Source organism: Rattus rattus, chromosome 1 (genome assembly GCF_011064425.1).
Source record: "Rattus rattus isolate New Zealand chromosome 1, Rrattus_CSIRO_v1, whole genome shotgun sequence".
NCBI classification, from domain to species: domain Eukaryota; kingdom Metazoa; phylum Chordata; class Mammalia; order Rodentia; family Muridae; genus Rattus; species Rattus rattus.
This window is the reverse complement of record NC_046154.1, coordinates 229,177,165-229,190,272: the sequence shown is the minus strand read 5'-3', so window position 1 is coordinate 229,190,272 and position 13,108 is coordinate 229,177,165. Positions and strand designations below refer to the sequence as shown.

At 41.2% G+C, this 13,108-nt stretch overlaps 1 pseudogene; it reads left to right on the top strand.

Annotated features, from left to right (window-relative positions):
• The first annotated feature begins 9,144 nt into the window (after positions 1-9,144).
• Positions 9,145-9,999, top strand: LOC116888284 (annotated as a pseudogene).
• The last annotated feature ends 3,109 nt before the right edge of the window (positions 10,000-13,108 follow it).

The window sequence follows — 13,108 nt, the reverse complement described above, 5'->3', positions numbered from 1 at the left end:
TGTCTTACATTGGTTTAGATAGTAAGTGTTTTCATGGTAAGACTGATAAGGAGAATAATACATTAATATGTAGAATAAGTTAATATTTGATGTGATTCTATTCCAGTGTCCCAAGTCTTTGCTTATTAAAAATACATGAGGTAATATTTTTTCTTTTTTATGAGGTAAATTCTTAAAAGGAAAATACTGAAAGTATCCCACCTATACACACACCAAAACAAAAGAAAAAAGAAAAAAAAGAGTTGCTTTGGTCATAGTGTCAGTTGGCAGCAATGAAACCATAACTAAGACTCTCTCTCTCTCTCTCTCTCTCTCTCTCTCTCTCTCTCTCTTCTCTTCTCTTCTCTTACATTTAACTTGATTGTATGGTTCACTGGTATGAACTTTGTAGATAACAAAGTTGAGTTGTAATGTCAAAAGCTTAGATACTCATGACGGTGACCCTTGAACGATACTTTGAAGGGGACATGGAATCTCTTAGAGAGAGCAGAGGATGGGCATTCCGGGTAGATAAAATGCATGGCACAAAAACCCTGAAGGTAAAAGACACAGTCAGGAATTGTCTGCAGGAGACTAAAATGTGCACCAGTGACTCAAGCGTAAGCTACTGGTGGGGTTTGGAAGAGGGTATAGGATAGAGATGGATTTAGGTGTCAGATTCTGCAAGGACGTGGCCATGCTATGAAGGTGCGTGTGGCTGCAAGTGGAAATGGAGGAGTGTGAGTGTGGATATGTGCGTGTCTGTGTGGAAATCAGAGGACAATCATGCATGTCATTTTTCAGGTGACATATGCCTTGCTTTCTGACTCAGGGTCTTTGACCTGGAACACCAAGTAGGTTAAACTGTCTGAGTAAATAGCCCCAGAGATTTGCTTGTCTCTACCCCTACTCCAGTGCTAGAATTATAATCATTCTATCATGTCTTTCCTTTTATGTGGGTTCTCGGGGGCCAAACTTAGGACTTTACTGACTGGGATCTTTCTCCAGACTCACAAAGTTAGAAACTTTTTAAATTCTTATTTATTTAATTTAGTGTGTGTGTGTATATGTGTGTGTGTGTGTGTGCACATGCACATGCATGCATGTGTGTGTTATATGAATAGTTCAATGATAATAAACTGATAATTGCATAATTAACTTTATAATAAGAATTAATTATTAAAGCATTTTTTAGTATGATTGGTTATTCAACAACAGATAAGCAAACACTGGCCACGTACATCTTCAAGGGAGGGCTGACTCTATAGTTTGGTACAACCCTATTACTATGGAAAGGAAGGATTTAAATAAACTGTCATTTAATTATCTTTCTCACCCTATATCAATGGTCTTAGATTTTTATAACAGTGAGCTGTTAGATTATGTTAAACAGAACTCCCAACTATTCCCGAGGGACAATTAAGGAAAACATACACACATATATATGTGTGTAGACAGGGGAAGTGCGAAGGTTATTTAGAAGGCTTTTGAAATAGTTCAGATGAGAAATGTTTGTGCTAGAGTGGAAGCAATGAGATGTATGCAGAAACACTCAAAGTACACTTTACCTGTAAAAGTAAGAGTAGTAAAGAGGTGTATTTATTCAAGCCATTTGAAAATATGGAGAAAGAGCATGCTCTAGGCACAGAGAAGAGACCCATGCGAAAAAACAAATAGGACAAGATGTTCTGTCTGAGGTTAGTAGGTGAAGTGGTTTAGAGTAGAAAGCCACTTTCTCAAACTGATTCTTAGTGTCATAGAACTGTGTTTGCTCCTGTTGTAATCCCAGTGCACTTGCTGGGGTGGTTCAGAACACAGTGAAGCACGTGCATTAGCTTTCATTCCCAGAGCTGCTGTATTCCGATATCTGATCTCATATCAGTCTAATGGCATTTTCATGAAGTTGGCTTATCATGTTGCTTTACAGAGAAGTAACCTGTTGCTCAAAGTGAGTAAGTATCTTGGGGTTTCTTTTGCTGTGAAGAGACACCATGACCATGGCAGCTCCAAGGGCTATACCCACTCCAACAAGAGCACACCTCCTAATAGTGCCAGTCTCTTGAACCTATGAGGCCATTTTCACTTACCATAGTAAGTGACCTGAGAATGGTGGCAGAGACCAGGTGTCATTTGGACCCAGGAGCACTAACACTGAACCCTACTGTGTTTGAGACAGGGTCTCTTTATACAGCTCTGGCTGTACTGGAATTTGCGATGTAGACCAGGCTGGCCTCTAACTCATAGAGACTCACTATGATCAATGAAATTAATGATAGATGCTACCACACTGGCCCTGACATCCTACTTTTCACCACTCAGATCCACTGAAGATGCTCAAATGAATGAATGAATGAGTAAAAGGATCCTGATTTGAGCTCTTCTTTTCAACTCTGTTCAGAGCCCAGTGCCTCTGATTCTTCAAAGCAGACAGGTTGAAGCAAGCTATTGGTGTTCTCATGCTGGTTTGACAATGAGAGTGAGAAGCTTATCTCAAGTAATTTTCTGGACAATTATTGATTCTGGGGGAAATCAGGGTCAGATAGGAACAAATCCAGTAAGACTTCAAACAGCGTCAGTAGCTAATAGTAGGCTGTGAACATATATTAATGTTTATTTTGGAGAATTCTCAACATGAGGGTGTGTGTGTGTGTGTATGTGTATGTGTGTGTGTGTGTGTGTGTGCATGTGCATTTTTGTGCATGTGTAACCAGTGCTGTAATTAGAAGTCAAGAAGTGAAATTGTGACTATAGAATTAAAGGCTACTTCATTTTTATTCTCAAACAGGAACTCTCCAGTGACCTTGAGTTACCACAGGGCTAGATCCAGGGAGTAATTTGTGCAGAACTGAGATAAAACATTGATCTGAATAAAGCCAAGCAGACTTGGCTACAGGAGTTTAGACTTGGAAGGACTGCAGGCTTTCCGTTTACATGTGAAATTCCTCCCAAGAAAGAACTAGTTGCCATTGCTTTCGCACTGGCCTCAGAATAATTAAGAGGCTGTGGACATTTGGTTGACTTAAACAAGACAGCTTTTAATTGACAGTATGCATTTTGAACTTTTTAAAATTTATTTCTCTGATGTTATCAGCATTTGAGTTAAAGAGTTGGCCTATAAATATTGAGTCCACAACCTGGCCAAATATTTTGGAGCATCACAATAACGTTGGTAACTGCTACCTTAAAATAATGTCACAATTGTCCTTTATATTATTTATTTATTTATTTATTTATTTTCAGTGCTGGATATTGAATGATATTTTACCACATTGTGAACCTCAAGATTGTATTATTTGCTGAAAAATGTTTCTAGTTATGATGTAGCCTTCACACACAAATGAAGGTAAAGTTAGTTGTAGAAGGAACTCTTCACATTTGAAAGTGATGTTTAATTGAGTGACAAAATGATGAACCAGAAAAAGATCTGACAGAATAGGATATGCCTGAACCTCATAAGAAGAGAGAGGAAAGGGAAGCTACTTAGGAGAACAGTACACAGAGAGAAAAGGAACTCCCAGTTTTACTGGGAGAGTTTTACAGAGACAGGTTGAAGAGAAAACAAACTAGACACAGGTGAAGACAGAATGTTCCAGAGAATGAGGAGGCAGAAGATTAGAACATATTGCCAGAGTTAGTTGGAGGTCAAGCAGAGCAATTCAGTAAGAAACTGAGAGAAGCCAGATTGAATCAGTCAGCTTGGAGAGGAGTTTGAGACAGGGCAGCTGGGTTGAACTAGGCAGCCAGAGCTCAGAACGCACTAGAAAGGGTGAGTGTATTCAGTAGCAACTTTCAGAGGCTGAAAACATTTAGGCGTAGATTAGATTGTATCAAAGCGAGAAGCTTGGACTAGGTTTAGGTTAGCAGATGAGGGCAGTAAGTCTTAGAGACAACAATTAAATCAGGCAAATAAAAGCTTTACAGCTGGAGATGGAACTCCGGGTATTACATGTGTTAGGCAAGTGCTCTGCCATTGAATTACATTGCCAGCTCTAGTGTTTTGAAACGGAGGACTCACTATTTAACTCGAAATTGATCATATACTTGATATGTAGCCCAGGCTGACCTTGAACATGTGACCTTCTTTGCTTGGTTTCCTGAGTCCTGGAATAGCTGGCTTGTGCCACTATTTCTGTATTAAGTGATCTTTCTAATAGAAAATTTCCTCAATTCAATATTTCTCAGTCTGATTTGCCTTAAAAATTTCCGAGAGCATCATTTACTATCACTTGAGTTAAATGAGAATTTGTATTTTCATTAAGTAACTGACTCCTAGTTTGGGGCACTGTTATGGAATACCGGAAACATTTATATACTACAGTCTGTGTCTTAGTTTGGGTTTCTATTGCCTTCATAAAACACCACAGCCAAACCAATTTGGGGTGGAAAGGCTGTGTTTAGGTGTACAGTTCACAGCATAGTACATTATCAAAGGAAGTAAGGGCAGGAACTGAAAGCAGGTCAGAAACTTGGAGGCAGGAACTGATGCAGAGGCCATGGAGAGTGCTGCTAACTGGCTTGATCCATGTGGATTGCTCAGCCTGCTTTTTCATAGCACTCAGTACTACCACCCACAGTGAACTGGGCCCTCCCACATCAGTCATCCATCGAGAAAATGCACTACAGGTTGCCCATAGGTCAGTCGGCTGGAGCCATTTTCTCAATGGAGGTCTCCTCTTCCAAAATGACTCTATCTTGTGTCAACTTGGCATAAAACTAGCCAGCATGGACTGATAGAAAGTCCAAGGTCAAAGCTGTGTCAGATGTGGAATTTAGTGAAGGCCTTCTTCCTGACTGAAGATCGCTACCTTTCTGTGCTCTATCATGCACAGAGAGGCAAGTATACACAAGAGAGCAAGCTCTCATTTTATAAGACCAGTAATTATGTTTATGGGATGCACTCTCATGACTCACTGACCCTATTTCCAATGTCATCACACCGTGGGCTCAGGTTTTAATATTTGAGTTCGAGGAGTTGCAAAATCGGCAACGTAGTGCGTTATTGTTACAGTGTGGTCCTTAGCATGGTGCCCGAGACAAGTTCAATAGCTGCATGTTACAAATAGACTGTTCCTATGTCTTTCACAGTGATGCTCCAACTGTCTTCAATGTGGGGCATGCAGAGAGAATTGCAATTACATGTGCAAGTTGAAAGAAGAGACTCGAACTTCCCTTGCAAGGTTTGGAGGCCATTGCTTGCAGAATGACTCTGGCCTGCTGCTTGTTTCTGTAGATTAGGACTATTGCTGGCTGGGAAGATGGCTCAGGTGGTAAAGGGCTTCCTTAGTAAGCATGCAACCTCAGTTTGATTCCCAGAACCCCTCACTTTTTATAGAAGGGGTCAGACATGAGAGCATAAACTTATAATCTCAGTGCTGGGATGATGGAGACAGATAGATCTCTGGAGTCCTCTCGCAAGGTCAGGCTTCCTTTTTGGTCAGTATAAGGTTAGTCTAAAAGGTAGTGCCCAAAGAACAATATTAATGATTGTCCTCTGGACTCTGCATGTATGTGCACACACCTGCACACATGTGCACATGCACACACATAAATATTTTATTGGAACCCAGCTATGCTGGTTGACATAAGTTCTACCCCTGATTTTGCTTGTAACAGCAGAACTGAGTAGTTTCCAAACAGAGCATATAGCCGACATGATCTAAATTATTTCCTGTCAGGCCTTTATAGGGAAGGTTAGTGTGTTTACCCATGTCCTTCCATGTTTACCTACTTTTACTCTGCGGATTGTCGATCATTATAAGAGGATTAGACTTTAAAATTATCAAAAATGTCTTCAGTAAAAATAAAATGAAACAGAACAACATGACCACTGGGTGTCTCTCTTCCCTAAATTTCACAAAAGCCAGTGCTGAGCCAGCCTTGAGCCAACTGGGGCTGAGACATACCAGACAAATATTGACAGTTGCTAAGGCAACTGGGGTAAAGTATTGGCCAGGGGATAATATAGGCGCCAATTGTGCGTGCCATGTTTCTCACATAGGGGAGATACAAAGAGAAAAATGAACGAAAAAAACATGTTTGGAGGCCTCTCTTCAACTGTGGCTGAGGAGTAAGTCACAGCTGATGTTTATCTTAACCTCCATCCTCTTCCTTCAATTTCTCTTGAACTTAACACTTTGGGGACTCGGGGACTCTTAAGTCAGCTCCAATGCATCACAAGAGGGAAAGTTTTCCCAGCATCACTTCTTTTGTCCAGTTGTGTCTGAAATTTACTTTTCTAAATTATAATGGTAACTGTAAGGTCTTTTGAATTTTTGGTCTGTCTGATTTTGTCGCATGGGTGGTTTCTGTCGTAATTCTTTTCATTGCTCTTTGTTCTGTGCCCTGCTCTGAAAAGGATGCAAAGAGGCAGGCAGTTGGAGCACTACCTCGTGTGAAGTGTGAAGGACCCAGAGGCACCAGCTTAGGGGAATATGGGAAGACTACAGGACAGTGAGGGGACACTATGGAAAGACTACAGGACAGTGAGGGGACACTATGGAAAGACTACAGGACAGTGAGGGGACACTATGGGAAGGCTACAGGACAGTGAGGGGACACTATGGGAAGACTACAGGACAGTGAGGGGACACTATGGGAAGACTACAGGACAGTGAGGGGACACTATGGGAAGACTACAGGACAGTGAGGGGACACTATGGGAAGACTACAGGACAGTGAGGGGACACTATGGGAAGACTACAGGACAGTGAGGGGACACTATGGGAAGACTACAGGACAGTGAGGGGACACTATGGGAAGACTACAGGACAGTGAGGGGACACCACGGAAAGTGGTGACACCTTTTCCAATCTCAGCTTCCAGTTTTCAGTCTCATGTTCCAAGAGTGGAGGAAAGTCAAGACCTGGTGAGAGTTTTCAGTAGGAGGAGGTTATCTGTGGAGGAGGAGAGGATCAGTTCTCAGGACAGGAAGATCGTCCTCTCTGCTGCCTTGCTGGGTACTGGCTGCAAACGAAATGTTGAGTGTTCTAGAGCACCCCGGGTGAATCTAGGCTTCCCTTCCAAGAAAAGCCAGCTGGGGTTGGTCTTCAGGTTCTCATATCTGCCCCTGGATCGACTTCCTCCTCCTTCCAAGAGCATCTGATCCAAAGCAACTCATATTTGGATTGTGCCGGTCAGTGGGGGAGTCAGGACAAGGAGTATGTAGAGGCCGTGGTCCTCCCGGGCTCAGGTCAGGTCCTGAATACTGTCACCAGTCCTCCATTCTTTCCAGCAAGTAGCTTTGGCCAAGGCATCTTTCTCCTCTCCAGGATTATGTTTTCCTCAGATGTAACAGAGGTTGGTGATGAATCTTCACAAGGCAGAAGCACACATGTTCCATCCCGATCTTCAAGGTCAAGAAGTCCTTCTCAATTCACTTTATTTACTTTTGTGAACGAAATCTTACCTAGGGCATGTCTTCAGCCATAGGGCGGAGCATGCATTGATCATTTTTCTCTTGCTGTAACAAAATGCCACAACCAGGAGCAACTTACAGATCAAAGTGTGTTTTGGTTTATGGCTTCAGAGGAATAAGAACTCATCGTGGCATGGCAGCACATGGTAGGAAGAGAAACCTCAGAGATCACATCTCAACAGCAAACAGGAAGCAGAGAGGAAACTGGAGATGGTGGGAGGCTATTAACTCAGGAAGCTCATTTCCAGTGAGGTATTTCCAGAACAACTTCACCACTGAAAAGTTTTGTTATTCCTTCAACCAACAGGGGAATGGCTCAAATACCTGAATCTATAGAAGACATTCCTCACGTTAACTGTCCCATCCCACCTCACAGTCCCATAGGCATATGCCAGCTCATACTGCATAATGTATTTAGTCTGACATCAAGACTCCCTATAGTCGTTAGCAGTTTCAATACTCTTTAAAAGTTCTAAAGTTTCCTCATTTCCCCCACAAATCCCACCATGGTACAAACTATCTCTAGCTATAAAATATCCTCAGAGAATTTCTGCCACCTCCAAGGCTCTGGCACTCCAGACCCATTTATGGATTTGGATCCATGTTAGACCTAGCAGTGTTGTTTATATCCCTGTCTGTCTGTCCTCATTGTGGGCAGGAACTCAGAGCTTTCTCAATTTTCACTTTTAGAACAATTAATTCATTTTATTCTTTGCTTCCTGTAACATGATGTGAAGCTTTTTTTTAATCTATTGAGCTTTTACCATTGGATAAACTTAGTCTTTTACCATTATGTTAATTCGAGGATCTCAGCAATGACAATATGGACATTATGGGGACAGATAGTTCCCTTCTGTGGAGGGATATTCAGAATCAGATCTGATCTCTGCTCACTAATGTCAGTGACAACTTCACATTGTCATGATTAAAATTGTCTCCAGACAGAACCATATGACAGTTTGAGAGCACAATCATCTTGGTTTGAGAATTATGGTGTAGTAAGACCTCAACCATGTCCTCTTTGGATTATCCTCAATTAGAAATAAAGTTTCAGATGCCAATAGAAGAAATGGTAGATATTTGACTATCTAAATCACAAACATCACTTCATTTTTTTCTCTCTCCAAGACTGAAAAAGTCAGGAATTAAAATTAGGGGTAGGTAAAATACTTGTCATATAATTATGTTGACCAGAATTTGATCCCCAGCACCCATGGGAAAACACCAGGTATTTCAGTCAGCCCCTTGTCTTAGTAAGGGTTTTACTGCTGTGAACAGACACTATGACCAAGGCAACTCTATAGAGGACAGCATTTAATTGGAGATTGCTTATCAAGGCAGGAGCATGGCAGTCATGGTGCTGGAGGAGCTGAGAGTTCTATTTCTTCATCGAAGGGAAGCCAGGAGCAGACTGTTATCTAGCAGACTGGTAATTAGCAGGGAGGTCTCAAAACCTAGAATGACACACTTCCTCCAACAGCACCTCACCTAATCCTACAAGGCTATACCTCCTAACAGTGCCACTCCTTGGGCTAAGCATATTCAAACCACCATACCCCTTTAGTACCAATACTGAGGAAGCAGAGTCAAGAGGACCTCTGAAGCTTAATGGCCACTTAGTATAGCCAAATCAATAAGCTCCAGGTTCATTAAAAGACCCTATATCAAGAAATAAGTTGAAAGTTCTCTGTTTCTCCTGGTTCTATACATAGCTGCATCTTCTCTTGCAGAGCCAGCCTCGGCCCTTAGACATGATAGTGAAGGTCCGAGTGAATGCATTTTGCTATGTTGGGAGGCTGGCTACCTGGGCTGCCAGCTCATCTAGTAAAGGGGAGATTGTTACCATCAATGGCCCCTTCACAGACCTCAACTACATGGTCTACATGTTCCAGTATGGCTCTACCCATGACAAGTTCAACAGCACAGCCAAGACAGAGAATGGGAAGCTTGTTATCAATGGGAAATCCATCACCATCTTCAACTGTTTAGCTCCTTTGTCCAAGGTCATCCATGACATTGTGGAAGGACTCATGTCCATAGTCTATGCTATCATTGCTACTTAGAAGACTATGGATGGCCCCTCTGGAAAGCTGTGGCATGATTGCCATAGGGTAGCCCAGAATAACATCCCTGTATCTACTGGTGCTGCCAAGGCTGTGGTCAAAGCTATCCCAGAGTTGAATGGGAAGCTCACTGATGTGGCCTTCTCTTTTTCTTTCCCCATTGTATCTGTTTTGAATCTGACATTCCACCTGGAGAAAGCTGCCAAGTATGATGGCATTAAGAAGATGACCCCAGTGAAATAGGCATGGGCAGGCCCACTAAAGGGTATCCTGGGCTACACCGATAACCAGGTTGTCTCCTATGACTTTAACATGACTCCCACTCCTCCACCTTTGATGTTGTGGCTGGCATTTCCCTCAATGACAACTTCATAAAGCTCATTTCCTGGTATGCCAATGATACTATAACAATAGTATCTATACATCATATAGACATACATATCTATATAGATATGTATTTACATCTCTGTATATAGATACTATACTCAATGACACTATAGCGACATGATGGTCCTTATAACCTACATGGCCTCCAAGGAGTAAGAAGTCCTGAACCACCCACCCTAGCAGGAACATAAGAGCAAGGGAAAGGCCCTGGGCTGCTGAGGCTTCCCTGTCCCAACTCAGCCCCCAACACTAAGCGTCTTCCTCAGTTTCCATCCCAGACCTCCATAATAATAGGAGGGGCCTCTAGAGCCCTACTTCCTTGAATGCCATCAATAAAGTTTGCTGGACCCACAAAAACAAAAAGAAATTAGTTGGAAAGTTGCTGAATCACTGGTATCAACCTCAGGCTTCCACTTGCATCCCCCTACTACCTCCCTTATATGCCAGACATTAAAAAAGTACTGATAAAATTAGAGGTCCCTCATCTGCTTGCACTCTCCTGGATAGTGAAGTGTCCTCTGAGCATGCCCAAACTTTGCTGTCTCTAATTGTCTCCAGTGAGTAGGATTGGCGCTGTGAGTGCGGAGCACATGGAACTGATTATGGTTGTGGCATCTAGGAAAATCCTACATCTGACATTTGTCTTCTAGAAAACCATCAACCTGTCCACTGGCCCTGCAGACTGCCCAGATTTTGAGTCTCTTCTGAAGGGCTGAGAAATTCCATTTTCCCCACTGGACAGGAGGGGCTGGCTGAGGTCATTATGACGATGCATAAAGAGCATGCTAAACTGTATCTCCCAAAGGAGCTTGAAATATTGGTTTTTATGCATGCCATGTTAAAGATTGAACCGTTGTTGCTCTGCATTGTATATTGCTCCTTGAAGTCTTTAAACAAAATAGCTCTACCACCAACACAGCTGACACATCCTAATTAATCTTTGTGGAGAGGACCTGACAGGTTTCAATGAGCTCATCCAAATGGCACCAGTTCTCCTCTGATATTGAGGGTAAATTGGAACAAGGCATGATTTATAAGAAATAAAAGTATCACTCCCATTTCTTCATTTTTCTTGCATAGGTCAATCATCCGCAAAATGGGTTATGACTTGTAGATTTGGTAGAAGTGCGCTGTAGAAATTAGATGTTGCCAGCATACGATGATAAATTGATGTACAGTGAATGGTGATCATCTTTTCTAAGTTCTGTAATGGGCACTGAAGAGCTTTCTAGAAAAGGGCAAGTGCCACAAAACCCAAAAGGATGCCTTTCTATTCCGTTGGGAAAGTAAGATAATTCCAAGTTTAAGTCATTTGTGGGAAACATGACTGATAGTTCAAATGAACTTATAAATGAGTTCTTTCAAGTTTACAGATTGTATGAATCATACAGTCTTCAAATGAAGAAATGGCAAATGTTCAATAAATATGTCAAAAAATGTTCAACATATTTAGCTATCAGGGAAATGCAAATCAAAACTACACTGTGATTTTTCTTACCCTAGCCAGACTATGTACCACCAAGGGAAATGAGTGAGAGATATTGACAAGGATGAGGAGAAAGAGACTCCTTATAATCAGCTGATGAGCCTTCAGGTTATCACCTGTGGAAATAACTATGAAAGTTCATCAAAATTAAAAACAAAAATGCTTTTTTTTTTTTTCCTTTTTTTTCCTTTTTTTTTTTTTTTTCCTTTTTTTTTTTTTTTATTAACTTGAGTATTTCTTATATACATTTCGAATGTTATTCCCTTTCCCGGTTTCGGCAAACATCCCCCCCCCCCCTTCCTTATGGGTGTTCCCCTCCCACCCTCCCCCATTGCTGCCCTCTCCCCAACAGTCTAGTTCACTAGGGGTTCAGTCTTAGCAGGACCCAGGGCTTCCCCTTCCACTGGTGCTCTTACTAGGATATTCATTGCAACCCTACGAGGTCAGAGTCCAGGGTCAGTCCATGTATAGTCTTTGGGTAGTGGCTTAGTCCCTGGAAACTCTGGTTGGTTGGCATTGCTGTACATATGGGGTCTCGAGCTCCTTCAAGCTCTTCCAGTTCTTTCTCTGATAAAAACAAAAATTCTTAACATCCAGCTGCATCATGTCTGCTTATGCATTCAAAAGAATTAAAGTCACCTTACTATAGAGATGACAGTATATTCATGCTTATTGTATCACTATTCATATTACCCAAATTAATGATCAATCTAGATGCCCCCAGGAGGTGAATGAAGAAAATATGATATTATGCATATATGTATATACACACTCAATAGAGTTTTATGTAGTCATTAAGAAAAATGAAGGCTTAGCAAAAGAACAGAGACACATAGTTGTAGCCTTCATGGGAGGCTGGAGCAGGAGAATAACAAGTTTGAGGCTAGCCAGTGCTACAACTGAAGTAGTTTCTAAAAACAAACGGAACAAACACAAATGCAAGAAAAATAGAATTGTGTCTTTTTCAAACAAGTGGGTGGACATGGCTATTATCACATTTAATGAAAGAAGCAAGGCTCACGAGAAAGGATATGACACATTCTTTTCCGCAAGTGGAGTCCAGCAGAGATGAAAAGACACGAAATCAAAACAGAGTTACTAGGAATGTGGAAAAGGAAAATGGGGAGAAAGTGTAAGAAAAAGGAGTGGGTAGGTGTGAATATATAAATTTTATACATTTGTGGAGATGATATAATAAATCCATAAATTTTATAAAATTAAAAAATTAAGAAGTTATAAAATAATAATTGGCTGTTAATTTTGTGCTAACTTGGAGGTATCTACCGTTTTAAGTATCTTACTTTATATAAAAGTTCAGCACTTTTGTTAAAGAAACTGTGGCCAATAATATAATGCAAGAATTTATTATGGGCAAGTTGACAAAGGTTGAATAAAAGTAATAAATAATAACTGTAGCCTTCTTATGTAAACATTGTAGATTAATTTTAGAAATGCGACCAAGGCTCTACTAGATGGAGTAATTATTCTTAGTATATGGGATAGGAATCATTAACTAATGAATAACTTGCATCATCACAGGTTGCTAGGTTACAACGACCCATTTCCAAAGCTGACCTGACTAACTGGACGAATCTGTCTGTGAGTCTTTGTATCTATGATGCACCTTCATAGCTACTTTGGGCACCCTGACAAAGCAAGTGGCACTATAAAAATAACAAGTCACATTTGTTGATGAGTGAGATGGCATGACTTTTGCCAGCTTCCAGTTTTGGAGATGCTGTAGGTACAGTTTTAACGAATAGTCTCACTACTCATTTC